This window comes from Episyrphus balteatus, chromosome 2, assembly GCF_945859705.1.
Source record: "Episyrphus balteatus chromosome 2, idEpiBalt1.1, whole genome shotgun sequence".
Taxonomy (NCBI): Eukaryota; Metazoa; Arthropoda; class Insecta; order Diptera; family Syrphidae; genus Episyrphus; species Episyrphus balteatus.
Window position 1 is genome coordinate 100,792,261 of NC_079135.1, and position 26,573 is coordinate 100,818,833.

Consider the following 26,573-nt stretch of genomic DNA (forward strand, 5'->3'; position numbering starts at 1 on the left):
ATTTCCGACAAAGCTTACCAAGCGCTTGTAATAATTAAATCTAAAAAAATAGTATGAAATTTCCCCCAAAATGTGAAAAACTAAAATATTTCAAAAAATAGAGGTCCTAGAAAAAAATTAATGGGATTTTTAGGTTTACTGACTCAAAATACATTGAATTTAATATAAATTTTTCTGGAAAATTTAAATAAACGCTCAAAATAAGAAAAACTTAGTATGAATATTTCCACAAAACTGAAAAATTAAATATTTCAAAAACTAGAGCTGCTTGAAAGAAAACAATATTATTTTTGAGCTTACTGAACGCAAATCTATAAAATTTGATATAAATATTTCTGGAAAATTTTAAAAAGTTGAAAATTGTTGGCCAGTGTTATTCTTGATCATTAAGTTTTTTTTATCGAAACTGTGAGTGAGCAATGAATAAAAGTGGTGTTACTCCATGCAATTGCACAATTGAGATAACAAAATACATTATCGAACATATAGTCGTCCTCCAATGAAAACTCCCTAAGTCCTTATTATTATTATTATTATTATTATTATTATTATTATTATTATTATTATTATTATTATTATTATTATTATTATTATTATTATTATTATTATTATTATTATTATTATTATTATTATTATTATTATTATTATTATTATTATTATTATTATTATTATTATTATTATTATTATTATTATTATTATTATTATTATTATTATTATTATTATTATTATTATTATTATTATTATTATTATTATTATTATTATTATTATTATTATTATTATTATTATTATTATTATTATTATTATTATTATTATTATTATTATTATTATTATTATTATTATTATTATTATTATTATTATTATTATTATTATTATTATTATTATTATTATTATTATTATTATTATTATTATTATTATTATTATTATTATTATTATTATGAACGTAGCATTTATGAAATAGAACCTATAATATTTCTATTATAATTTTTATTATCTAACTTTTTCTTTAATGACCGAATCAATTTGAACATAAAGATGAGTAGCTTTTAACATACATAAAGCTTAAACAATAACAAAAAAAATAATAAAATTGGAAGTCATAAATATCGGACGAGAGTAAACGAAATATTATTTATTTCAAAATAAATTGGCTGGTTTTCCTATTATTTTTAAAAAATTCTCAAAAAAAAACTGCCAATTAAAAAAATTAAAAATAAAAAGAATACATTTTCTGGGAAATTGTAGCTTAAATCTTTTTTCCATAATTATTGCAAGGTGGTGGTAAAAACATTTTTAATATCTTTTTTCTTTTTTTTTAAATATATTTGTAAGAATTTTTTTTTAAACGACTTTAACGCTAAATTTAAAGAAAGAAAAGTAAATATATCAAAAACAAATTTGAGAGAGTTAAAAATTAAAATTATTTGAAAACTTGAAAAACCTTTTAACCTCTATTTTTTTCATTTTTAGTTTCAATGCATAGTGTTGGCTTAAGAATAGGTACATCTTCATAAATGAAATTTAAAAAAAAAGTTGCACTAATCATTTTCAAAATTTAACTGTCAAGATAAATTTGACATTGTTTTTAACTTACAAAATAAATACTATTCGAGTAATTATCTTTTTTTTAATTGTGTAGTTAATTGCAATGATTTCATAATGATTTCATAGATAACCTTTAACTTATTTATTTTAACTTGTTATTCGTAGCACAGACTAATTTTTTAAATGCATATTAATTAGAACAAATTCTAGCGGTCTGAAAATTGCATAAAATAACGTAACGCTTATAAGTTTGAGTCTGCCTTGATTTTATTCAGCAATGCAATTACAAATTTCTGTATCACTTCAGCATAACAGAATAAGAATTCTCTATCACTGAATCTTGAAATCGTGATTTGAAACTTTTAAAATAATATCTGGATATTTGATTTTGAATCCTTTCTCGACACAAATTAGAACCAAAAATTAAATTTTCCAATATTTTACAGAAGAAACTTTTATTCATACAGGCGATATATTGCTCAATTATCTGCTTAACTTAATCCAAAGCTTACTCACAGTATAATCAAAGTCAGTTTCTATTATTTTAAATTATATTCCAAGGTCAAAGTAAAAAACGAAATTTTTACATTTGACTAACATAACACCACTATCACTTGTCCCACAGTTTAAATAAAACAAATTGAAAAATAGGTTTAGTTCGGCAATTTCTAGGGGAGCAAAAATGTTTTTTCTTTTGAGATTTAAAAATTAAAAAAAAAAATAACAAAAATTTTCCACTAATTTAACTGATTTTTTTTCACTCACAAAAATATGTTACTAACCAAGGTGCAAAAAAACTTTTCAACACTAAAATACTTTCAAAACCTAACGTTCTTTCATTAAATTTTATTTAAATGAAAAAAAAAAACTTGCATCCACTTAAAATGTAACGCACAATCTAAGCAAATGAAATCTTAAAAAAAAAAATACTCAACACAAAGTATCTTTTGCATCACATTTTAAAGCAAACGGATGTTGTCGTAAAAAAAACTGCATAAGAATACTTTTGCCTGTGCGTGCATTTGATTTTTGAATTTCCGTTACAAAAAAAAGATGAAATAAAAAAAAAAGAAACAAAAAAACAATTCATACAAAGATTTATGGTTTTTCCACTATAAACGACTGACAATGATGTGAGAACAAATTTGCACTTAAATTTTGAAATGGAAATTATTATACGTTACATTCCAAGAAAGATGAAAGATGCTATATCCCTTTGAACCGGAAAGACTATTTCGAAAACAAAAGGCCACTGTTCCACTTTAGCTTTTGCTTAAATTTCAACAAAAGATAAACAAAAAAAAAAAAAAACAGGTATCACCTCCTGGATTGGAATGCGTCAAAAGAATGTTTTTTTTTCTGTTTATCGATAAATCACATAAACAATTTTTAAATAATTAACAATTGATGTGCAAGATTCAAGATGAATTACTACCTAAATTACACAATCAAGTTCCGATTTTTTTCCCGACCCGACCGACACGTTAAGTGCATCTTAATCTATTTCACTTCACGCTACGACCCCAATCAACCCACCAGTGTCTGTGTCGTCTATATTTTTATCCGGATCCAGCAGCAGCAACAGCAGGCACCTCCAGCAGCAGCACCGGTTTCAAATAAACGAGTGCGTGTAGTTAGAAAGATAGATAGATACTTTTAATTTGCGAGACCGCAACACACACTCTAGATTGATGGATGGGATACTTTTGAATCCGAATCGAATCTATATTTTGACCGTCTGTATCTCTTTTTTTTTCGTTATTAGATATATCCAGCCAGACTGTTTATATTGTAATTATTATTATTATTTTTTTTTTAAGTAGGAGTACTGAGATTCTTTTGATATTTTTTTTTTTTTTAATTTTTTTTTTTTTTGAAATTTATCTAACAAGATAGTAAAATACTTCAAGTCCAATAGACTCGACTATACTGGCTTGTTGTGAATTGATGATGATGATGACGGCGCAACACTCAATCGTAGCTGGAGGCTAACTAATTGTGGAAAATTGCTCGGACTGTATGGTTAGCTGATGGAAAAAAAGTAACCATACAGTGTCGTGTAGTCATAGTTTGTATAGATACTACATTCGTGGGAATATATTAGATAGGGGAAAATGGGGTAGATTTTTTGTTTGAGAATAGTTATAAAAGACTTTATTGGGGACAATGTCCTGGTGTGTGTTTATTTTAACTTACGACAAATCGTTGCTTGAGAATCATATTAAATTACTATGTCGTATGTCTGGTCTGCTGTCTTTTGATAGAATATTAGACCCTATAATTTGCAATATTTGTACCCGAGTGCAAATAAATTTAATGAAAAAATGTTAGCAGAAAATTATTGATGTAGAAAATAATGATTAATATTATAAGGCGAAAAAATCGATTAGATCGCAACAGAATACTAGAAGTCCCGAAGGGAGGGGGGGGGGGGGGAGAAACGGGTTGAAAAACTAGGATTTCTTACGATTTCTCTCAAGAGAATACCTTTCATCGAAACAAAAATTATAGGTAAGGGTTGTAGTTTAAATCAAAAATTACAATATTATGTTGATCATTTTTTACGTAACCTCCTTTAAAAAAGTGCCATAAACTAAATTTTTGGCTTTTCAATTTTAACAAAAATAGTTTTGATTTTGAAAAATTTTTGTAAAATAGACGTTTTTAAGTTTCGAATAAGTTTAGGTAATTAAGCCCTGATTTTTCAATCGTCAGTTAGACTATCAGAATAATAAATGTCAATCTAAAAAAAACTTTTATTCCTGGGAATAAGCTCTAAGCTTGAAACAAAATAATAATTTTTTTTCGAAACAATACTCATGTATTTTCAAACTAAAAATTTTGTTTTAAAATACCGATGTCACATTTTTTAGTTGTACCAATTACTTTAAGATGGTGTTGAAAACTTTTGCTATTATCTATTGGTGAAAGAAAATGTCAAAAATAATGCAATCGATTTTTCTTCATATTTTAACCACTAAGCATAAATTTCTTGTAAGAAATCTACAAGAAAAATTAGGCACGAAGTTGTATAGAAAATGAAATGCTTCAGTAATCTTTTAAACCTCGGTAATATATGTGCCCATGATTATGAAAGTGGACTAAGTCACTTTTTGCATTGTTTGAAGAAAAATTTACATAATAATTTTCTTATAACGATTTAATTATATTTCTTTTATGAAATCACTAGAGGAGCAATAAAGAAGTTTATTTACTGCAATTTAGCTTTCAAATAAACTTTACCCCTTAAAAAATAATTATTTTTAGGCTAGACTTGATGCCATTTTTAGGAGTGACTTAGTCCACTTTCATAATTATGGGCACATATGATGTCTAATGAACTGTAAGACTACACAAATGGTATATTTTGTCAATTAAGTGAAAATATATTGCTGAATATCTATGAAAATTGAACGTACAAAAAAACTTCCATTTTTCAGTGGATTGCACCTGCTTCAAGAAGAATTAATAATTGGATCTGTGTAATCGGCAAAAAAAATTTTAAATTACTTTTAAGACAGATTTTTAACAGAAAATGTTCAATAAAATACTAAAATCCTTGGAGTTTCCGTATGCATTGCCAATGACAAAAACCTACTTAATAGGAAAAATCAAAGGCTTACCATGTTTGTAGTTCAAAACCATCTATTTTAATTATTTTCTAAATAGTTTTCTGTTCTCATGTAGTCGCATCGGTGCAGAACTATACTGCCCATAATCTCGAAAGGGCCCTAACTACATTTTTCATGATTCTGAGTTGTAGAGGGAAACACTAAATCCAATAATACAAACAATTTTAATTTTTTGTGGGATTTTCTGACTTATTTAGAGACCTAGACTAAAAAAATAAATTAGAATAAATCAGAGACAATGCCCTAACTCCAAATACGCAAAAATTAATCAAAATCGAAAATTTTGTAGTTAGGTCCCTTACGAGATTATGGGCAGTATAGCCTTAGTCCTAAAATTCAAATTTTCGTTTTTATTTATGAGGAGAAAGCCAGTTGCATTAGCTATACTTTTTGCGTCTGTGTTTCTATACGTGCAGTTGATCGCTCACAATTTTAATCATAACATTGCAACCTTTTTGTCACAGTAAAAATTTTAGATGTTGTAGTGTAAAAAAATGCAATGAAAATTTAACAGATGATTCTTAGCTTCGTATTATTTTTCGATGAAAAAATTGCCAATTTTGGATAAAAAAAATATTTTTGGACAGTTTTTAACGACACATGCCATAGAACAGTTTTGTTTATTTCTGATTTTCTCGTAAACGACTCTAAAACGACTCGACATAAAAATGAATTTTTTTTTAAACTTTGTTATTTTGTGTCGATGAATATTTTTTTAAAATGGCTTACTATTTTAGTTTTTTTAAGTTTGAAAATTTTTATAAAAAAAAACAAACGACTGTGAAATTTTTTGTTCACTTGAAATTGGAAAAAAAAATTGTATTGCAACTAAAACAAAATTTGCATAAAAAAAAACATTTATTGTATTAATCAAAATTTGTATTGCAACTGAAAAATATTTGCATTAAACAACAAATATTTGTTGCAAGTAAGAAAATTTGCATTAAAAAAAAAATTTTATTGCAACTGAAAAATATTTGCATTGAAAAAAAATATTTTGCATAGAAAAAAAAAATGTTAGGTATTGGAAACAAAAAATTGTCTGCATTGAAAAAAAAAGCAATGCGCCAAATTGTAAGAAATTCGATTAATATTTTAAAAAAATATTTAATCACATATTTTGCATTCATTTTTTTTTCAACAAGGAATTTTTTTTTCAATAAACTTTTTTTATTTAACGCAAATTTTTTTTTATATTTTTTACTTGCAATAAAATTGTTTTTTTTTTTACAACCCTGATTGCAAGATTCTCTTTTCATTAGGGCTTAGCTTAGGTGAGGGGCTAAAAGGTGTTTTTGTATAAGAGCAAGTACATACGTGTGACCAAGCATTTTATTTAGAAAAAATGTCTAAGAGAAAATTTAAAGAAAAAGCTTTGTATGCCATTCAAAAGAAAATTTTAATAGACGCATAGAAACAAAGTTTGAAAAAAATGATATTTTTGATTAACCAAAAATGATTTTTGGAAAGTTTTTTTTAATTTAACTTTGCTACACCTAAAACATTAAATACATTTTTTTTTAAATTTCCCACAAAAAAAAAAATAAAACAAAAAAAATGTAAATAAAACTATTCATTCAATTTTCTCCCAATCTCTCCTACACATAAAATAATATAGAAAGTGTATGCTACTCCGTAGGCATACAAGTACACGTACACGCGCGTTAACGGGAAGTTCGCGCATAGCGCAGGCAGGCAGAATCGAAGAATCAGAACATTATAACAAAAAATCTCTCAAAGGTAGGCCATCGCATGAAGTTCGCAGTATGGATGGATAAAGATATACAAGACCGTGTATGCTGATATCCTTATAAGGAACAAGACCCAAGGAAAGCTGTCTTATTTTCTTGATTGTTTGGTTGGCTTGACTTGAAAAATATTCAGTTTCGCATGTCTCATTAGAGACAATAAAAATTCAATTAAACGCATGTCATAGCTTGATCCACAAGCGTCAAGTTTAATCATTTTTGGCTTTGTCATGCACGCTTTTAGCGGTTTAAATGACAGATTTCGGAGCGGTTAGTTTATACTTAACAATGCAATGTACACTTTCTGTGTAATAACTACTCGTATAGTGAAGCTACCTCCTAAGGAAATGCGAATTTTTTTGTGTCGCGAAACTAAGTTTGTTGTGGAGAAACAAAAGGCGGTAAACTATCTATCACACTATATAAAGTATCTTTTATGTGTTTTTGCTTTGTTGTTGTTTTTTTCTTTCTAGTTTTGCATAGAACGAAAATTGGGTTAGATTAAGGGGTGACATAGATATTATTGGGGCGGTTATTTTTATTTTCTAGTTAAACTTGAGTGAGATTGTGAGAGAGGGTTGGGGGTGGGTGGTTGGGGGAAGTGAAATTGCGAATGAAACAATGACGAAATCGCATCGTTCTCTGTCAGTTAAAAGTCGACTATTTATATGTATCATTCATATGGGACACACGATAACAACACTTATAAGGTACCTTACTACAATATGCTTCTATGAATACTATCTGACGAATGACGGATGCTTCTATGGGGAATGAATATAAAAATTTAATGAAGGATTTTCTTTGCTAAATATAAAGTAGCGATATAAAGTCTAGAAAATTTTTATTAATGAGATGATTGTGAGTATAAAATAAGCAACAGTTGGAGTCGGTTGCATCAGACGTAGGAGGGGTTTTTATGATGGAGTGGAGATTTTTCGCCAAAATGAGATCCATTAATTCATTTAGTTTGATGATAAGTTTACGACTTATAATTGGATTCGAATAGGAATATTAACACAGATGTGTATAGATTAATGTGGTTAAATGAGGGTTTTTATTGGAATTCATTAATGAAGTGAGGAAATTATAACAACTTGGTAAGTAAAATGTTTTTTTTTTCGAGTTTTCAATTAAAAAATGAGAAAAAATCATAAGACATTTTTACACTTACATTTTTAAAGTAGAAATTCATTCTTTGATTTTTTAATTACGTAGTAGAAGCGGTAGAAAAAAGATTGGAACTAGAATTGATTATATTGTTAATTATAAAAAAGTCACACATACAAACGAAAGATGTGAAAAATCTGCAACTCAAGATATGAACGTTTAAAAGTCAAAACCGTGGAAAACGATGTTTGAAAACAGTGGCGTACGTTGAGTCACCGGGGCCCCTTAGATACAAAAAAAAGTACGTATACGCCATACATTTTTTTTGGCTTATTTATTTTTAGGTTTTTTTTTAATGTTTTATTATGTTCATTATGCACTTTGCTATACTTCTTCAAATGTCTATCTTAAAAGTAGTAAATACTTGTACTAGGGGCCCCCAAAATTTAATATTAAGAAGCCCCTAAAATAAATTGTTTTTAAGCTTAGAATTGATAGTTCTTGGGGCCTCTGTTCTGAAGTAATATGTACACATTTGATTTTCCATCATCAAACATAGTTTAATTCATTTGGGGCCCCTGAAAAATTATTTTTGGGGCCTCACAATTAAGTGCTTAGAGGCCCCTAAAATATAATATAATTTTTTTGTAGCCAAGAATTAATAGGTATTGGGGCCTCTGTCCTGAAGTAATATTCGGAACGCCACCAATAACATAATGTTTTTATTTTGGGTCCTGATGTATTTACTCAACTCAAAAAAGTTCATTTCGAGAAAACGCTATTATGTTGGGGCCCCTGAATTGATATTAAATTTTCCATTTGAATGTTTTGAACCACTGAAGTAATAGCTTTTGAGGATCCTCAAATAATATTATTTGTCATGCCATCAGAAAATTTGATAAATAATTTTGGGCTCTTTAGTAATAGATTTTGGGGGCCCCAAGTTAATATTTGATTGCCTCTCAACTAACGGGGTTCCTGAAAAATAAATTTTTGGGACCCTTCATATAATATTTTTGGAGCCCCGAAGTCATATTTTTTGGGGCTCTTAAAGTAATATTTAGTAATCTATCAACAAATGTAATTTGATAAAAAAAAACAATTTTTTTTTGAAGCCCTGAAGTAAAGGCTTTTGGGACCCTTGGCATGAAGTTGTTTGCTTTTTTGGGGGCCCCAAATGTATTGACTTGAAGTAATATTTGGTATGTCATTAACAAAACTTTGTTTGCTTTTTTGGGGCCCCTAATGTATTATTTGTGGTTGCAAAGATTTTTCAAGTAATATTTTTTGGGGCCCTAAGATAAAATTATACTTTTTCTTTTAAAAAAGCAGTTTTAACACAATATATATTGTGTGGCTACCAATGCATTATACATTACACTGAATGACATAATTTGTCTCCCTTGTATCCGAAGTGATTCAAATACATTTTAATTTACTTCGTAACTCAATTTATGCTATGGGGTCGTTCGGGGGCCCCGGGGCACCGCCCCGCTTGCCCCAAGGAAGTGTACGCCCCTGTTTGAGAAATAATACACCAAAAACCAGCAAGAGAGGTATTTGAAATACAAATAATGTTTATGTTATTAGAGTGCAAAAAGAAAATAACTTGACACGTATCTGCCAAATTTTTGATTTAACTTAGTTTTTGGCTTCTGTGTTTTTTAGAAGAATTACATATTTTTACATTTCAATACACTGTTTTACGAAAAAAAAAAAAGAGTGTGTGTACACATGTACACTCGACTGAAGTTATACTTCTCATTCAGTATACATATATAAATGAATTTCATTTGATATTTTTAATTTCTATTATTAAATTAATTAATCCACACTTCGTTTTTTACATTTTTATCAAGTGAACAATAAATTAATTCTTTCATCCTCCTTGCGTCCATGTAGTTTTCAATTTAATCTGTGAACTTTACTCATGTTGTGCGGTTCAGAACGTACTATATATGGTTAACTCATTTGAGCTGAGCTGAAAGTGAGCTGATGGTTGAGCTGAGCTGTTGGGTGAGCTAAGGTAAAGTGAGCTGAGCTGAGCTGTGATGGGTGAGAGGATACATTGATTTTTATTTGGAAAGTATAATGAAATATGAAGATATTTTAAACTTTTATAAAACACCATAGCTTAAGATGTTTGGTTCTAGTTATTAATGGAATTATTTTAACACATAGATATTTTTATAAATAAGACAGATAATTTTTCGTGATCTTTTCTCTTGGTGTTTTTGATAGTAAATATATTTCTATTTTTTTAGTAAAATATTTCTTTTTTTATCATAAAAAAAAAAATTCCGGTAGAATCCGGTTTTTCGACTTTTTTCAAAATTCCGAGAAAATCGGTTTTGAAAGTTGGGGTAAATTTTTTTTTCGAAAAATTCCCGAATCTTTAAACGCTCCTGGAAGCTAAACCGCTTTAGAGCAATTTTTCTGAGTGATGCCAAATGATAGCTTGTGTCATGGGCCTACGCTTTGCACATTATCAGATTTTTTAAAAATCGCCTTCCATGTTAAACCACCACATCATGCCTTTTTTTTCAGAATCGCGCCTATTTTTTTTTTTTACTTTTAAGTTCTCCCGGTTTGAGAACGCGTGGACCTACAGGAATAGGAGTTGTACCCAAATGTAGGTTAGAGTCCCCGCTATCTTTTGGCATCAAAAATTTTATTTTAATTTTCTTCAAAATTCCGCGATATAGGCGTTGGAACGCTTTGATCTAGAGACAGGGGAGTGGTGCCATATGAAAGCTTATATTCTCAGCTAGCCGATAGTGGTATAATCCGGTTTTTCGATTTTTTTCAAAATTCCGAGAAAATCGCGTTTGAAAGTTGGGGTAAATTTTTTTTTCGAAAAATCCCCGAATCTTTGAACGCTCCTGGAAGCTAAACCGCTTGAGACCAATTTTTGGCAAAAAGTAAATTTTCATACCCACCCTCCCATAAGAAGTATAACTTCAAAAACGAAGTTTGAAAATATTTTTCTACTGACCTTATACATTTTGTAGGGCACATTGAATTTATATATTAAAGAATTTTAAAAATAGTGTTTTTTCTCCACTTGAACATCGATTTTTAGCATACTTTTGAACTAAAAAATGTGAGTTTTGCTAATTTTTGAAACAATATTAAATTGTAATCAAGTTTCTTATTTTTTATGAAAATCGTTTAAAAATTGACGAAGCTAGAGTATATCGTCCCGTTTCTGCTTGAACCACGTATCTACATAGAAAATTTTATTCTGTTCTTAAAAGAAAAATACATTTTTCTTAAAATTAAAAATATGAATTGAACAAAAGGAAATTAAGTTATGTTTAAGACATATTCATTGAGTTGTTTCTAAACTAAAACCTTTGTAACTATTCTTTTTTAAGTTTTAGAGCAATTGAAATGTAAAAATTTGCAATTCTTTTAAAATATACAGGACCAAAAAAACTAAGTTAAATCAAAAAAACTCAAAAAATTTTAGACTATAATAAAATCTAATAAATTATTTTGAAAAATAAATTTTCTTTCGGTTAAGTAATATGATTTTTTTTCTGATATACCTATTTTATCTAATATTCTCTGATAGAACTACTTATCTATAAGTCGATTTGAAAATCAATTGGGTTTTAATTGTTTTTTTATGAATTCAACAAGGTACTTCATTATAGGCTTTCATTTTTAACAAGCTCTTTTTTCCACAAGCTGACTTTACTTGCATATGTAATGAATCAGCATTTTGAATAATTTATTTAATTTTAGTCATATTTTAGTTGTTTTTCTTAGAAATGTTTATCTTTACTTTTCTTTTGCGGTATAAATGTTTGTGATGAGTGTCCACTTATTGTGCGATAAGAATCCATCGTCCCTTACATATTTATATTTGAAAAAGAGTTTATCATGCAATTAGAGTGAAATTTGGGTTCATGATAATTTTTTTTGTTGATAATACCACAAGAGTTATTGCGATAAAATGTCTCAAAATAAAATGCATTTCATTGATAATTTCAAGAATAGCATGCATTTAGAAAACTATGGTCACAAAGATGTACTGTGTTTTTTTTATTTAAGTCGTTGACTTATCAATTATTTTCAATTTAGACAGCGCACATGTCATTAAATGCACAATATGCATCAAAAAAATTGTAGTGAAAAATGATAAGCGTACAATAATTTTAAATCAATTGGTAAGAAAAATCTTGGTGTTTTGTACTTTCCGTTTTTAATGAGTTCAAAGTTGATTTAATTACTGGTATAGTAGCATTAACCCTTAAAAGAAATTGAGTATAATCACAATGTAAGATAATCATAGTGCCAGTATGTCTCAGATAATAAATATCGTCTGCATACAGTGGAACATAGAACAAATAAAATCGAATTAATGCAAAAATTTAATTTTTTTTCAGGCCATTTTTAAGAGGTTCTTCCTAATTAGAAAATTTTCCAATATTGAATTTAGAAATGAATAGAAAAACAAATTAAATAACATACATTTTAGTTCAATCTTCGCATCACACACTTTTTGTAGATTATGGTGTAGTATAGAAAAAAAAGATCGTTTTGGAAACATGATCTTTTACTTGCGAGATTGCTAATATATGTACCAAGTAATACATTCGTACAAAAAATAAATTGCTAAAATTTCTTAGACTTTTTCTTCATACAAAATTTGGTTGATGCAGTTACCAATATGAAAATAAAATAAATTACAAAAAAAAAAAACATAAAAGTCGTTACTGAGAATTATAAAGTTTTTTCTCAACTTCATAAAGAATGATTTTAATTGATTTGTATAAGAAATGTACCTAAAATAAAAAATTGAATTTAAAACTACAAAAACACCTATAAAAAGATTTTACAAAAAACTGATAAAAAAATGGATTGTTTTTTTTAACCAAAAAAAAAATTTTCTGAAAGTCAGACTTCAAAAAAACTGTTTCCAATTCTTAACCAAAAACTCTTAATTATAAAGTTTGAAGTACATAATTTGCTTCAGTGGTTTAGGCTGCAACTCGAGATAGGATGCCAGGCTGCAACTCGAGATAGGGACAGAAAACAGACAGACACAGTCAGACAAACAGGCCCAACGACTTTTTGAAATTAAATTTTCCCCATACAATCTTGAACAACCTTATTATGTAGTATAAAAAAAAAGAAAATTAAAATATAAAATTCGTAGTTTGGAGAAAAGAAAAACATATTAAATGAATTTGAGCTCCAAAAATTGTATGAAACTTGATTTCTTTTATTTAGATGTAGTTAAAAAAATAATCCTTATAGCCTTACAGCCGTTTTTAAAAACAAACTCATGTTATACCTCTAGCACATGAAAAAGCGTCTCAGGGTGACCATTTTCTCGATTTTGCTAAATTTGTGGTTTTCAGTAATCATCGTTTACAGTTTTTGGCTTACAACTTTTTGTATCAAAATGAGACAGATTTAGAAAAAAGATCTAAAGATAACTACTAAAGTAATGACTCTAGATAAATGCCGATAGCACCAAAATTTGACGCTTTTATCTGCTAGAAAAAATTAAAAGTTTCAAATATTTCTCTTAACCTCTTCTTCTTCTGATGTCTTCAATAATTGATTATATCAACACCAAACAGCAAAATTTTCAAAATATTCAATATCCGACAGTTTGATTTTTCAAAAAAAAAAATTCAAGTTTTGTATAAAAATCCATTTTAATTAAAGTTGTTTAAGAAAAATTCTAACAAAATGGTTTTATGGGAGGTAGTCAATAACGATTTTCGAAAAATCTTGTTTCATCAAAAAATGGACCTTGTCTGAACTAGACAACTATAATAAAATTTCAACGAAAATTTTAATGCAGAAGCTTTTTAAAATCAAAATTGAAATTTAAAAAAAAAATTTGGATTGAAAAAAAAAACAATATTTTTTGAAAAATCAAATTTTCGGAAGTGTGAGACTGAATTATTAAAATTGTTTTTAAAAATATTTATAAAAATAACCAATTTTTTAAAACGGGTGTACCGATTTTGATTTTTTTTATAAATGCATTTTAATAAAAGAAATCGAATTTTTTTTGAGCTCAAATTATTTCAAATGTGTCCCTTTCAAGTTCATAATTGTAAAAAAATTTCAAAGACTTTCACTAAAGCAACAGTATTTATATTAATGTATGTATATAATTAGCCAGAAGACTGTCACGGGTGGGAGAAATGAAGAGATATTTTGATGATTGACATGTTCTCACAAAATCTCCACGAAAAAGTATGAAACAAATAAATTTACTTTATATGAAAAAAACGAGTTATACTAAGGTCCAGGGTAAGTTACGTGTGAATTGTTCTGCAAAAAAACATTTTTTTTAAGAACAGTTTTAAACAAAATAAAATGTAATCATTTTTCTCTAAGAAGTTCCAAACATTAAAATGATAAAGACGTTAATGTAAAAAATATCAAAAATTATACTGATTGGCATTCCTGAAATAATGTTATCGAAAGTACATAAATTGTTCTTATTTTTAAAACATAGCCTTTGAATTGAAAATATTAAGTGTTAAAGCTTAATTATATCAAAACTAGAAGTAGAAGTATTCTAATTTTTTTGATCAATTTTCTCACGGAATTCCCCATATTCAAAACACTAAAAACTTTCAAGTGTGACTGACCATTTGTTGACCCTTTATAATAAATAACACTGTTGTTAAGTTATATGATTTATTTAAACAACAAACTCTTTTAATAAACTTATTCATTGAACAGATGATTAATTGTTTTCAATTAATTTGTTATTTCATTATTTAGGAGGTTACCACACTCTTTTACTCAATTTTGTATAAGATAATCCACTATTAAGAAATAATTAAATGTATCACTTCCTACTGCAAATCCAATCCAATCAATTATTATTTTTTTGTTTTTATTCATTAAAAATCATAGGTATTTAATTTTTTTAACACCCGCACATAAATCATTTGAACTCAATGTCCCTGAAACAAAACCAACCTCTTTTTATAAAACGCCTATACAAAAAAGCTGCAGATTTATCTTCCATGCACCAAACCACTTTTTATTATGAAATCATCCACAATCACAATTTTTTGTTTTTAATCAAAAAACTTCTCATACAAAATATTTAATATGGAATAATGACACCGCATAAAAAAAAAAAACATAAATTCTTGACTATTGTACCGAATCAATGATCTACAACGTCTCGCGTCCGTCGTTGTTGTCCCAAATTAAAGATCAAGAACCGTTTAATAACTTTGTTTTGTTATTATTTTTTTTTTTATTCATAGACTTTTAAATGTGGAAACACGTGAATTACGAGCGCGCTCCCAGATCATGACTGATTGCTCTGCTAGCAAACAGATCAGACAAGACCTCCAAGAAAAAAGACTCTTTTCTATACAATTTTTTTTTTCTTAATTTTTTTTTTGAGTGGGTGCAATCTTCTGTGTGAATTTGTTTAAAAAAAAAAAAAATGTTTTGTATTTAGTTATGGAACTCAATATTTCTCTCTTGTTCGAGATCTTGAGAAAAATTTTTGTAAAGTGAAATGTTTTTGTTTACATTTACGCGCATTTTTCTTACCCCTTTCTTCTTAGCCCCTTTTCAAGACTTCTGGACTCTGGGTCGAGAACATATTCATACCAATGTTGACGCTCTTGTCGTGGGTGTGGTACACTAACTTGCAGTTGCAAGTGGAATGAAAACATATGGCACGTTCCGTTTGTCAAACTGGTGTAGAATGGCCAATTGGAGGATGAATATGCCATAATCAAATACCGCAGAATGTTAATAAACATTTCAACACCCCAACCTGCCCTTTCAACACACTTTGTAACGATGAAAGAGTTTGCCTTCTTCTTGCTTCAATTGTTTAGTGTTTATAGCTCGTGAAGTGGCTAATTTATATGCGAAGGGATTCTCTGGAATTCTTGCCCTTTTCACCACCAACTCCCCACCCACCCTAAAAAACAGATAATTCTCAGAAAAGACATCGAACAAAAAACAAGACTTCTGGAATTTGCCTTGGTTTGTATTTTCTCATAGAAGATCTAATTTTCATTTTTATGTGCGTTTACTTAGTCATCGCTAAGTTTGTTTATTTCGAGTTTTTTTTTTTTTTTTGTTTTTTGTTTTATTTGATTCCAATTCCAACACAAAAAAAAGTTGAAAAAATAAAGAAGAGGATTTATGGGAGTCTATAGGTGTCGATATGAGAAGATATTAAAAAAACAATTTTATATTAAGAAGATGAGCGGATGTTACAGTGATGTGGAGCAAATTGATCACAAATCACTAAAAACTGTCACTAGTTTCTTTAAGTGTGATATGAATGAGTTATGGCTCATTTTGAGTATATAGTTTGCAAAAAAACTTTTTCACAGTATTGTACTTTTTATACAAATTTCGATTGGCATTTTCTTTATATTTTTTGACATATAACACTTAAAATAGAATTTTTGAAGTTTTCCATAAATTTTCTTCTATGTACTCGCACTTATAGAGAAGAAAAGAAAGATCAATGTAGTTTATTGATGGGAGATTTTGATTTTGGATAAAAGCCATTTGGATCTTTTTACTTTTTTGAACTAAAAAAAAGATTTAGATTTCAATCGAAAATAAATAGGGTGAGAATTATTTTAATTGAATGCGCACAATTAGCAGCACTTGAAATTTTTGTTTTATCTACTCAAAGGTTAATATTGTTGTTCAATGATTTAATATTTTTCAGTTGAAATGCGTGTGAAGGTTTTTTTTTGTTTGTGTTTTTGTTTGAAATAGAATATTGAGTTATACATAAACTAATTGATTTTTTCAGAAAATACATTTTACAGTGTAATAATATATAAACAAGAATGGTATTTTATTTACTAATTGCGCAAGTAGTAAGTAGGTACTTACTAATTGTTTTTTAATGTTTCCCGCAAATATAACAACAAGAAAAACAAAACACTGTATAAAACCACTCACTTTGTGTTTAAATTTGTTTTGGTTTTCCTTGTAATGATTTGACCTTCATTTTATAAAAAATTGAATTATAAATAAATTCCTTGTTACTTTTTAACATTGAACCCTTTCCGCAACTTTATTGTAAGCAAAATAATAATAAAATGCATTTCTGGTTCGCGTACTTGCTCTTAATGTTAAAAGTTGCTTGGAAAATTACCTATAGATTAAAAATTAAAAAAGATTTTTATAAGAAATTAAAAAATAAAAAAACTTTAAACTAATATAAAATTTGGTTAGAGGTTACAAAAACATCGACGTAAATGGTATTAACTTCAAAATGAAGTATGACATTTTATTTATTGTATTAGAAAGTAGCCATTTTTAGAATTTTTTATTTAAACGTTTATAAACGTTTTTTTAATTAAAAAAAAAATCAAAAACTTAAAAAAAAAAGAAATTGTTATGCTATTAAATAAAAATATTAATTGACACATAAAAACAAAGTTTCAATGAAATTCATTCGTTCGCTATCAAAATATTGATTTTTCAAAAAAAGTTTTGAAACTTTTTTTTTAAATCCAAAAATATTTTTTTCTAATTTTCCTTCATTTTAAAATTGAAACAACAAAAAGATCCTTGTAAAAAAAATTCAAAAAACGGTTGTGGTGTACCTATGTCAAGTAACGATTATTTACCTTTAACGTTAATTTTTTCAATAAGTAGTACGAACGAATAGGAAATTTGTTGTCGTTTACGGAAAAATCGCTTGCGATATGACGAGCGATGTGTCAGAAAAGGTTACCTACATGGAGTACCTCATTTAGTTAAATTTTCTAGCAGTTAGTAGATAGTTCCAAATATGATGACTTAAGAGCCAATAAATTCTAGAATTAGGAAACTCGAGATAACAATCTGTCATGGCATTAGGATGATAGAGAATTCGGAAAAAAGGAATTTAGCCTACTTGGACCAAAATGGAATGGTTCTTTTTCCCAGCCGAATCGTTTGACTGATTTTGAAATTTCTTACAGTTTTTGAAGCTTCCAATATTAGCTAACCCGGTAAAATAAAATGCACGACTGGGTCGCACGAACTTGCTCTTAGAGTTCAAGTTGCTTAAATTTTTAGGACTTTTTATATAGAAATTTGGAAAATGTAGGTACCTACCATATGGGTACAGAAAAAAAAATAAAATTCGTTAAAAAAAAAAAAATAATATAAAATATAAAAAACAAATTTCAAAATCGTAAGAGCCGTTTTTAAAAAAAAACTAATTTTTTATAAATAATTTTTTGGGAAAAAGTTTTAAAAACAAATTGGTATGCCATTTAGTAGAAATCACTAATCAACATCTGCACACAAAATTTCAAAAAATTCAATGTCCCGTTTTCGAAATTAATTTTTTCAAAATTTTATTTTTGGCTTGTATTAAAATTATAGAACTTTACAAAAAGTTTCGTTGAAATCGAATAGGTAGTATCGGTACAAATCGAATTTAAAAAAATCGATTCTATGTCAGGGACCGTTAATAATGACTTTCAAAAAAAAAAATTTCATTTAAAGATAGACCTTGTCATAAAACTTTTATTTGAATTCTTTAAACAAAATCGTTGGACCCATTTTCGAGCAAATTCATTTTTACTAAAATCGATTTATGAAAGAGTCGCCAAAAAACGCTACATACCAAGTTTGATGTTAATCAGTCCATCCGTTCAGGTTGAAGCTTTTCACAGACAGACAGACTAACTGACAGACAGGCGGACTTCCATGACCCACTTTTTTGCCATTCTCTATCATCGTAATGTTATGGAAAAATGTTATCTCAACTTTTTTTTTTGTACAAATGCATAACTTGATATACCTATAGTACCTATATCGCAAGTAAAAATTACTTTGATATTAAAAATAAGGACACTTTGACTACCTTTAAGCAGAGTCCTTCGACCAGTGCCGGTTTAAGCACTACCGGCGCCCCTGGGCAAGATTGCAAGTGGCGCCTCTAAAAAAAAATTCATCTAAAAACAATTTTTTAAAATCACGAAAAAAAGCAATAGCAGATTATGTCTTACCTCTCATATACTTGTTAATGCATTTATTAAAAATGTGCAGTGTATTAACTTAAAAAGGTTAACTTAAAAAAAAATGTATTATTCATGTCATTTAGGCTCAATTGACAAGACTACCTTTATCTCTGACTTTTTTGTTTAAACACATTTAAAGATTAGGTACAGTTGGTTTTATTTGAACAATATTTTTTCAAAAACTTTTTCAACTAGGTACATTAATGTCGTTTTCGATTGGAATTACTCAATGATTCACTCATTCTGAAATCCAATAAAAAACTTTGAATCGCTTCCACCCAATTCTAAAATTTAATATCTGTATTTATAAGTATTTGGTTTGTTCGTTGTGAGCTCTAGGGCACTCTGGGTCGCTCCGAATTCGTTGTCAAGCGTTTTTTGTAGCTCCTTTTTCAACCAGAGTTATTTCCTCTGTGTTCGATGTTCGCTGATGAAACTAAAGCTCTGAGGTGTTCGATGTAAAATGAAAACCCGAGAAACTCTGATTTTTTTCACAGTTAATTGAAATGACTTATTCTCACACACAAACGTAGTTTTTATGAGAAATGGAGAAGCTGTCAGTTTTTGGCATTTCTGGATTTTGGGTTTGCGGGATTTTGGGATTGTGGGTTTTCGGGATTTTGTGTTTTTGGGTTTTCGGAATTTAGGGGTTTCTGGATTTTGGGCTTTCTGGATTTTTAATTTCGGGATTCTGTCCGTCTCCCTTCTCTTTCCTTATTCATTATTATAGGGGCACCTTTGAAAAATTAAATTGGTAGGAGGAATATAAGGATTGCTTTAGTCTTTCAAAAGAAATTGGGGCGCCTTGTTCTTCAAAGATGAACGAAGATTTTGGACACCATTGGCCTTCCGGAAGCCAAATAAATTAACCCAAAATTGGGGGGCGCCTTCATTCTTCCAAAAGTTTAGGACAAACAATACGAGCGCCGTTGAAAATGTAAAATAGAAAAAAATTGGGGCGCCTTTGTGAATGTAAAAAAAAATAAGACATCGATTGGAAAGACTTCGTTATTTATATAACTTTTGTAAAAGTTCGGGACGCCTGCGGCGCCCCTCAATTCTTGCGCCCCTGGGCGACGGCCCAGGCTGCCCCCCTCCTAAAGCCGGCTCTGCCTTCGACAGATTTTGAAATTTCAATCTTTGCTAATCCTATTTTGCATACGCGAAATATGAAAATCGCAACGACTTTAAAAATTTGGCCCTCTATGTGGTGTTTAAAAGAGAACCGATTTTTATGTCTGACTTTCTTGTATAAACGTTATGACCGATTTCAAAGAAAATGTTTATACAAAAAAGGTTTGAGTAACTCTAATTTCGATGTAACTAAGAAATATATTCAAAAAAAATTGTTTCTGGATTAAAAATAATTCAATTTATTTTATTTTTTTTATAAATTTTTTGAAAAAGGACTAATTTAAGTATTTTATTGAAACTCGATTGTCGATGTCGATTTATAACTTCTTTTGAATGGCGAAAAAAAAACGGCCCTAATATTTTTCAAAATTATTTTTTTAAAAATTCTAAGTCTTACAGAAAATAAATTGCCATACTTCGTTTCGATATCAAAATCATTTAAAGAGATGATTTACTAACTTAACACCAAACTTAGTATATGTAGGTATTTACTTATTTAACTTTTTTTTTAAACATAAGAAAATTCTCTTATGAATTTATTTAAAAGCTTTAGGTAATGTTCCCAGGAACTTTCAACAAATAACTTTCAGCAGGAGCAACGGCCATTCCAAAGTAATGGACAGTTTATAATTTATAATTTCTATCGCGAGAAATGTTTGACTTAAATCTGATTTTATTGTTATTGTATTAGTAACTTTTGTGTATAAAAGCCATTCTAATGAAAGAATCCTTTTTCACATGCATATAATATATTAAAGTAAGAAAGTTTTTTTTTTTTGTTACAGATTAATTTTAAATTCCTAGTTACGAACACATATTTGCATAAATGACCTGGATTTTTAAAATCATTTTAAAACACAATATTCCTTATCTGGACAACAAACACTTCAATTACGTCCATTTTTTCTCTGGAGTATTCCTACTTTTTTCTGCAGCAAAATTATACATTAAACTCCCCTAATTGCACCGTAAAGGAACAAAAAAAGGGATCACTGACCCTATATCATGCAAATAATGACAGCAACATGCAGTTCCACGTACTGCCATGTCAAACAGTACTGGGTCAACGTTATTATAGTTTTTTTTTTGTAAGAAATCAGTTTTCTAATACTGCACCTTATTTCCATTGATTTGTTTTCTTTTTTTTTCTGTAATTTTTCAAAAAGAGAGCAATAAACTGATAGATTATAAAGTTACAAGTTAATACTTTGTTTAGCTTTTATACATGGTGTGGACCTATTAGAAACTGTCGGTTAGTAGAGGTAAGAAAAAAAAAACTAGGTCAGGAATATAACCGAGTCGGATATCCGTTCCTGAGTGCTTCTGTGTTTAGAATTTAGGTTAAAAGGTATATAATCCAGGATAGATATCTGATTTTTCATGGACATTGATTGCTTTTTGCAATGCTTGCGTTTTATGGATACTTGTAGAAACCTTTTTGCTGTTTTTTTTTTTTTTTTCTTCTTCAATCTTAATGAATTGTGTCACGCTCTAAAAGATTTGGTATTTATTGTAGTTTTCATAGTAAAACTACACACACAAAAATTGCGGTCAGCAATTAACCTATTTTATAATGGTTTGTTGTTATTTTGATTTGATGGATTCCATAAAAAAAAGGTTAAAAGGGTAACAATTAAAATATTAGATTTCAGAAACATTTGATGAAGGGTTGGTTGTTGATTTTTTTCTTCTATTGAAACTTAACATTTCCAGCTCATCAGTATTTGTTTTTCCTTAAAAAAACTAATTTGACAAAAAGACCATAATTTAAAAGCTTTTAAAACAACATTTAAAAAGCATGAGTTTTCAACTGGTAAAAATTCTACAGAAAGTAGCTTGACTAAAAACAAGGAGGAACATAATTTGTATTAATTATTGACTTAAAATTGAATATTAGGTGTGTTATAGCCGTTTTAAAATGCAGAAATTAATTCTTTAGAAAAATATCAAACACATTTTTTTCAGCAGGTCCTAATAAGGTACCACTAAGTCCTAATAAGAGGTTACGGTTGAATAACCGTTACCTTTTTTGAATAAACTATGATATAATTCAGAAATACGAAAAAACGTTTTTTTTAAACGCACTAAAGAAGTTAAAAAAATTTTGACATTGCATACTCTAAGGTCTAAGAGGATCAATAACGTTCCGAGAACGGTCCGCTAAGCATTATATAAAGTCGTAAAACAGGCATCAATGCCAACCGTTTTTTTTTTAACTAAGCTGTACCTTGTCTAGCCCGATTTAACGGTTTCAAATACAAGAAATGAAAGGACTGTATTTAGATTAAAAATTGGAATTTGAAGCTATGAGAAAAAGATAAAAAAAACCCCGCGGAAATTAGTTCCAAATTTAAAAGGAAATAAAACCCATTTCTAAATAAGTGGTGATTTTCAAAATTCTGTAAAAAATTCAAATAAAATTACGATAGCTTTGTTCTTCTTATTTAATTAAGTCTTGATGAAAATAGGATCTAATTTTATATTCAAAAGGAACAATAACCACACATTTTTTCGGGATAAGATTCCCAACAAGCATAGGAGTTAAGTCCACTATTCTAAAGTTGATTTCCTTCCCAATTTCCCCGGCTCTAACGATTTTGACTTAAAATCTCTGTATACGCTACTAACAATTTTGCTTCTATAATGCTTTACAGAAGCTATAATTGCATCTGTAAAGCTTTATAGAACCAAAATTGTTTGTCGGGTAGGCTCTGACAAATTTGATCCTACTTTTGAAAACAATAATTTTTAACGGTTCGTATCATACAATCGTTATCTTGATGTCAGGCCTACCTCTCGATTTAAATGAAATGTTCTCATACAAAATCGTTGGTATTAAAATTTTGTAGGTATACATACCTACTTTCATATTAAAATTTAGAAAAATTTTCAAAAAATCCAGAATCGTAGGTTATTGATTTCTTTATTGGAAAACGGGTTGATGAGTTTTTTTTTTTTATTTGTTCACTAATAGTTTCTTTAGAATTGTATACAAAAGTTTTTTGAAAAAATTTTGCAAACTTATATTTTCAAAAAAAAGTAGGCTCTGAAAATTCTTTCTTATACAAGATATGTATTAAAAGGCCTACTATGTTGGGAAGTTGAAACTTTTTAAAAAGATGTTTTTGTCATTTTAAAACCAGTGTGATTTTTTCTTACATAATTAAATTTAATTTTTTTTCTTTTGTGAATTTTTAAATTAAAAACCTTCAATTTTCTAAGTAACTTTTACTATAACAATGAGTATACGTGCTACTTGAGTAATTTGCTACTTTTCGACTTTATGTATGTGTAACTTTTTAAAAGTTCTTAGAAAACTTGAATTTGAGTGTTCGAGTTGAGCAAAGCGTAATAGATTTGCCGCCTAACATCCTGGCATAGGTATTTGTAAAAACATACAAAGTTAGCAAAAAAAAAAGTGGTTTTTTCCAAATTTAGTGTTCGAAAATTTATTTTTCAAAAACTATTTTTTTAAAGAAATTAATTTAAAAATAAAACAGACTGAATAAGTTTCGAAGTAATAATTTTATCTTAAAATGTAACACATACATTTTTTTTTATATTTTGGACGATTTTTTGCTTTGTATTTAAATAACTTATGAGTAAATGGCTCCTTTACATTGAACGGAGTCAAGTAGACCTCTGAACAATAGTATTTGAATCTTTGAGAGCACCATACCACTATACGTACATAATTCATTACGATTAACATTTTGTCATTTTTTAAGTTGGTCGACATGCAAACAAAAAATATTTAGAAATCATGTTAACCTTATTACCTAAGTGTTAAATTTTTTTAAGGCAGCCCTAGAACTTTCCCAGAATATGATGTTCATTATTTTCATCTGCAGGAAAAACATTCGTAACCATATAAAATCACCAAGATTTCTATTTTTTTTATCAGAGCCCTTGCATAATATTAGGCGAAATAATAAATTTAATTAATTGACTTCAACTTCTTTATTAATTTAATTTTAACAAAATATCTTAAGTGCGACTGTAACGTTGGTAAACACTTTGATGTTGGTCCTCGGATATTGCTCCAGCACTCATTGTCACTTGAGAAGCAGCTTTCTTCCGTCGAAAAACCTTAAATATCAAGACTGTTACAAAAATATCAATTTCAGGAATTACACCAAATCTTACCCTCATATTGCTTGAATTTTTTCTTAGCCCTCTTAATAAGTAGCCTATAGGCTTTAATCCTAAAAAATATAATATTTCTACCACAGATATAAGGCTAAATCCAAGAAGTCCAATCAGTCCTCCAGTTTTGGCTTTAAATAAAGAATTATCTTCTATTTAAAAAAAATCTTAAAAATTAAATATGTTCTTACATAAAAACTCAGTAAAACCGCCATAACTTGTTCTCATTATCCCAGCAAAATCCGAAAATTTATAATAAAAATGTATAACAGCAATATTTTCCTTCAAATAAGAAGCATGAAGAAGCCCGATGTCAAAGGTATAGTAAACTTTGATGGATTATAAAATATGTCAAAACATCCTTGCATACATTTATCTTTACATTCTTGTCGTCTATATTTTTGACAAAGTAAATCTTTCAACCCACAAGCTGGTAAGAATTTCCAAGTTTTAGGTAAAAAATAACTAACACATCCACAAAATGTAGCTGTCTTTTCAACTTGACATTCAATTTCACAATTACGTCTTGAATATGTTCTGAAATATTTGAGTCGTCTTTCGCTTTTGAAAATACATTGACGTTTTTCAATGCTTAGATCATGCAAGTCGTGGCTGGCTTCAGAACGATCCAGTTTCGACATAAAGACCATTTTCACGAAGTGAATGTATTTCCATCGGATTGTGAAGGAGAAGCTGGAAAGGTTGAATACTGAAGTCTTTGAGACCTTAGAATTTTGTAGATACCTTGAATCCAGGTCCATTTCTTGAACTGCAAAAGTATTCATCAATCTCAGCATTGACAACTATTGTCAAACCCATGCTTATGCCAGTCCCTATAAGGATATAAATCACTATTCAAAGCTGAAAAAAATAATCACTATATACCAAATGCAGCTCGTGGATAGAAGAGCTTTGGTAAGTTTGACTGATATCCATCTTCTGGGTCCCAATCGACACCAGCAGCCCCATCAAGCTGAATGAAGCCTTCAAATTCCTCCATTCTGCAAAGAATTTCAGTTTAAAACCTTACTCGTTATAGAATTTCAATGATTTATACCAGTTTATACCAATCAGCAAACTGATACTCATTGGTATAAACCAATTTCTAGTAAACCAAGATTGGAGCTCACTTTTTATAAATAAAAGATGGATGCATAGAGTTGAATACGCAACATTGTCCTTCATCCGTAAGAACTGGTCTAAATATGTCAGAACAGCTTTTAACAATTTTACCAAATTGACAGGACATCAAAAGTCTTTCACATGGATGAGCTGTCTACAAGATTAAAAGTCCATTAATATCTTATCTAAAGTTTAACAAATTCTCACTTCTTGTATGAATTTTTCAAATAAGGTTTGATTTCGAATTTCTTCGAATTCAGTAGGATCCTGTTGGTCAGTTGATCTCGAACAAAGAGTTTGAAGCATTGAATATTCGACAGAATTTCTAAAAAAATGTATCTTTATAAAAAAACGTCTTGAAACTACGAGTAGGTTGTAGGTATTTGAGATTACCTTGAAATATTAGCAACTTTACTAGCTCTAGCTTGATTAACATTACAAATTATCAAAGCTGGAAAAGGATATTTGTGAATTAATATAGGACTCGATTTCATTCCAACTATAAACGGTGTAGTCTCCCAGATTGTATAGATATGAGTTATTAGAACGATGACGAAGATAAAAATGGCAACAAATGATGACAGGAAAACAACCTTTAACGAAAAAAGATTTTAAAAATATTTTTTAAATCTTCTACAAGTAATGTACATGCCTTTCACAAAGAGAAAGTCTTTGGTCACCAATATATTTAAAACCATGAAGAGCACTATTTCGACATAAATTAGTAAATGTGTGAACAAGAGCACTTCGGACTTTGATGATACTTAAATAAACTTTTGACCGAACTGTTTCCATTAATGACTTAATTTCTTCAAGAGGTTAAAAGGTTCTGAGGACTTATTGATGGCATAAATTTTGTCTAGTCTGAAAATTGAAAATACAGTTTGTTTTATTTTTTAACTAATTAGTTTTTAATTGGTTTTTTACATCATGAAATAATAGAATGTATAATTAGGTGTATTATAATGACGAGGAGTATTTGTTTAGGGATATACAGAAAATTGGTGTCTCAATTTCTTTAAATAGAAATTTTTTGGTAAGGGTTTTACATAATTCCCATGAGCAGAGATTGAAATTTAAAACTAACGCTACTTGTCTGTTGTCACATGTCTTAAATACAAAAATACTAACGAATTCGA

The 26,573-nt window shown here is 28.6% G+C and overlaps 1 protein-coding gene and 1 pseudogene across 5 annotated transcripts in view; both read right to left on the reverse strand.

The window, feature by feature from the left end:
* Nucleotides 1–26,573, reverse strand: part of LOC129911836 (glutathione hydrolase 1 proenzyme-like) — a 126,558-nt gene that overhangs the window by 19,973 nt on the left and 80,012 nt on the right. Inside the window, exon 1 of one of the 5 annotated variants that reach the window (XM_055989803.1) lies at nt 15,185–15,291. The exons of 1 other annotated variant lie outside the window; for it this stretch is intronic. The gene's annotated coding sequence lies outside the window, so the exon portion shown is untranslated. Of the gene's footprint in view, nt 1–3,078; nt 3,338–14,995; nt 15,110–15,184; nt 15,292–26,573 lie in introns of those variants that run through there. 3 more of the 5 variants (XM_055989802.1, XM_055989801.1, XM_055989805.1) reach the window with 3 other exon arrangements.
* Nucleotides 24,154–26,229, reverse strand: LOC129909612 (pickpocket protein 28-like; annotated as a pseudogene).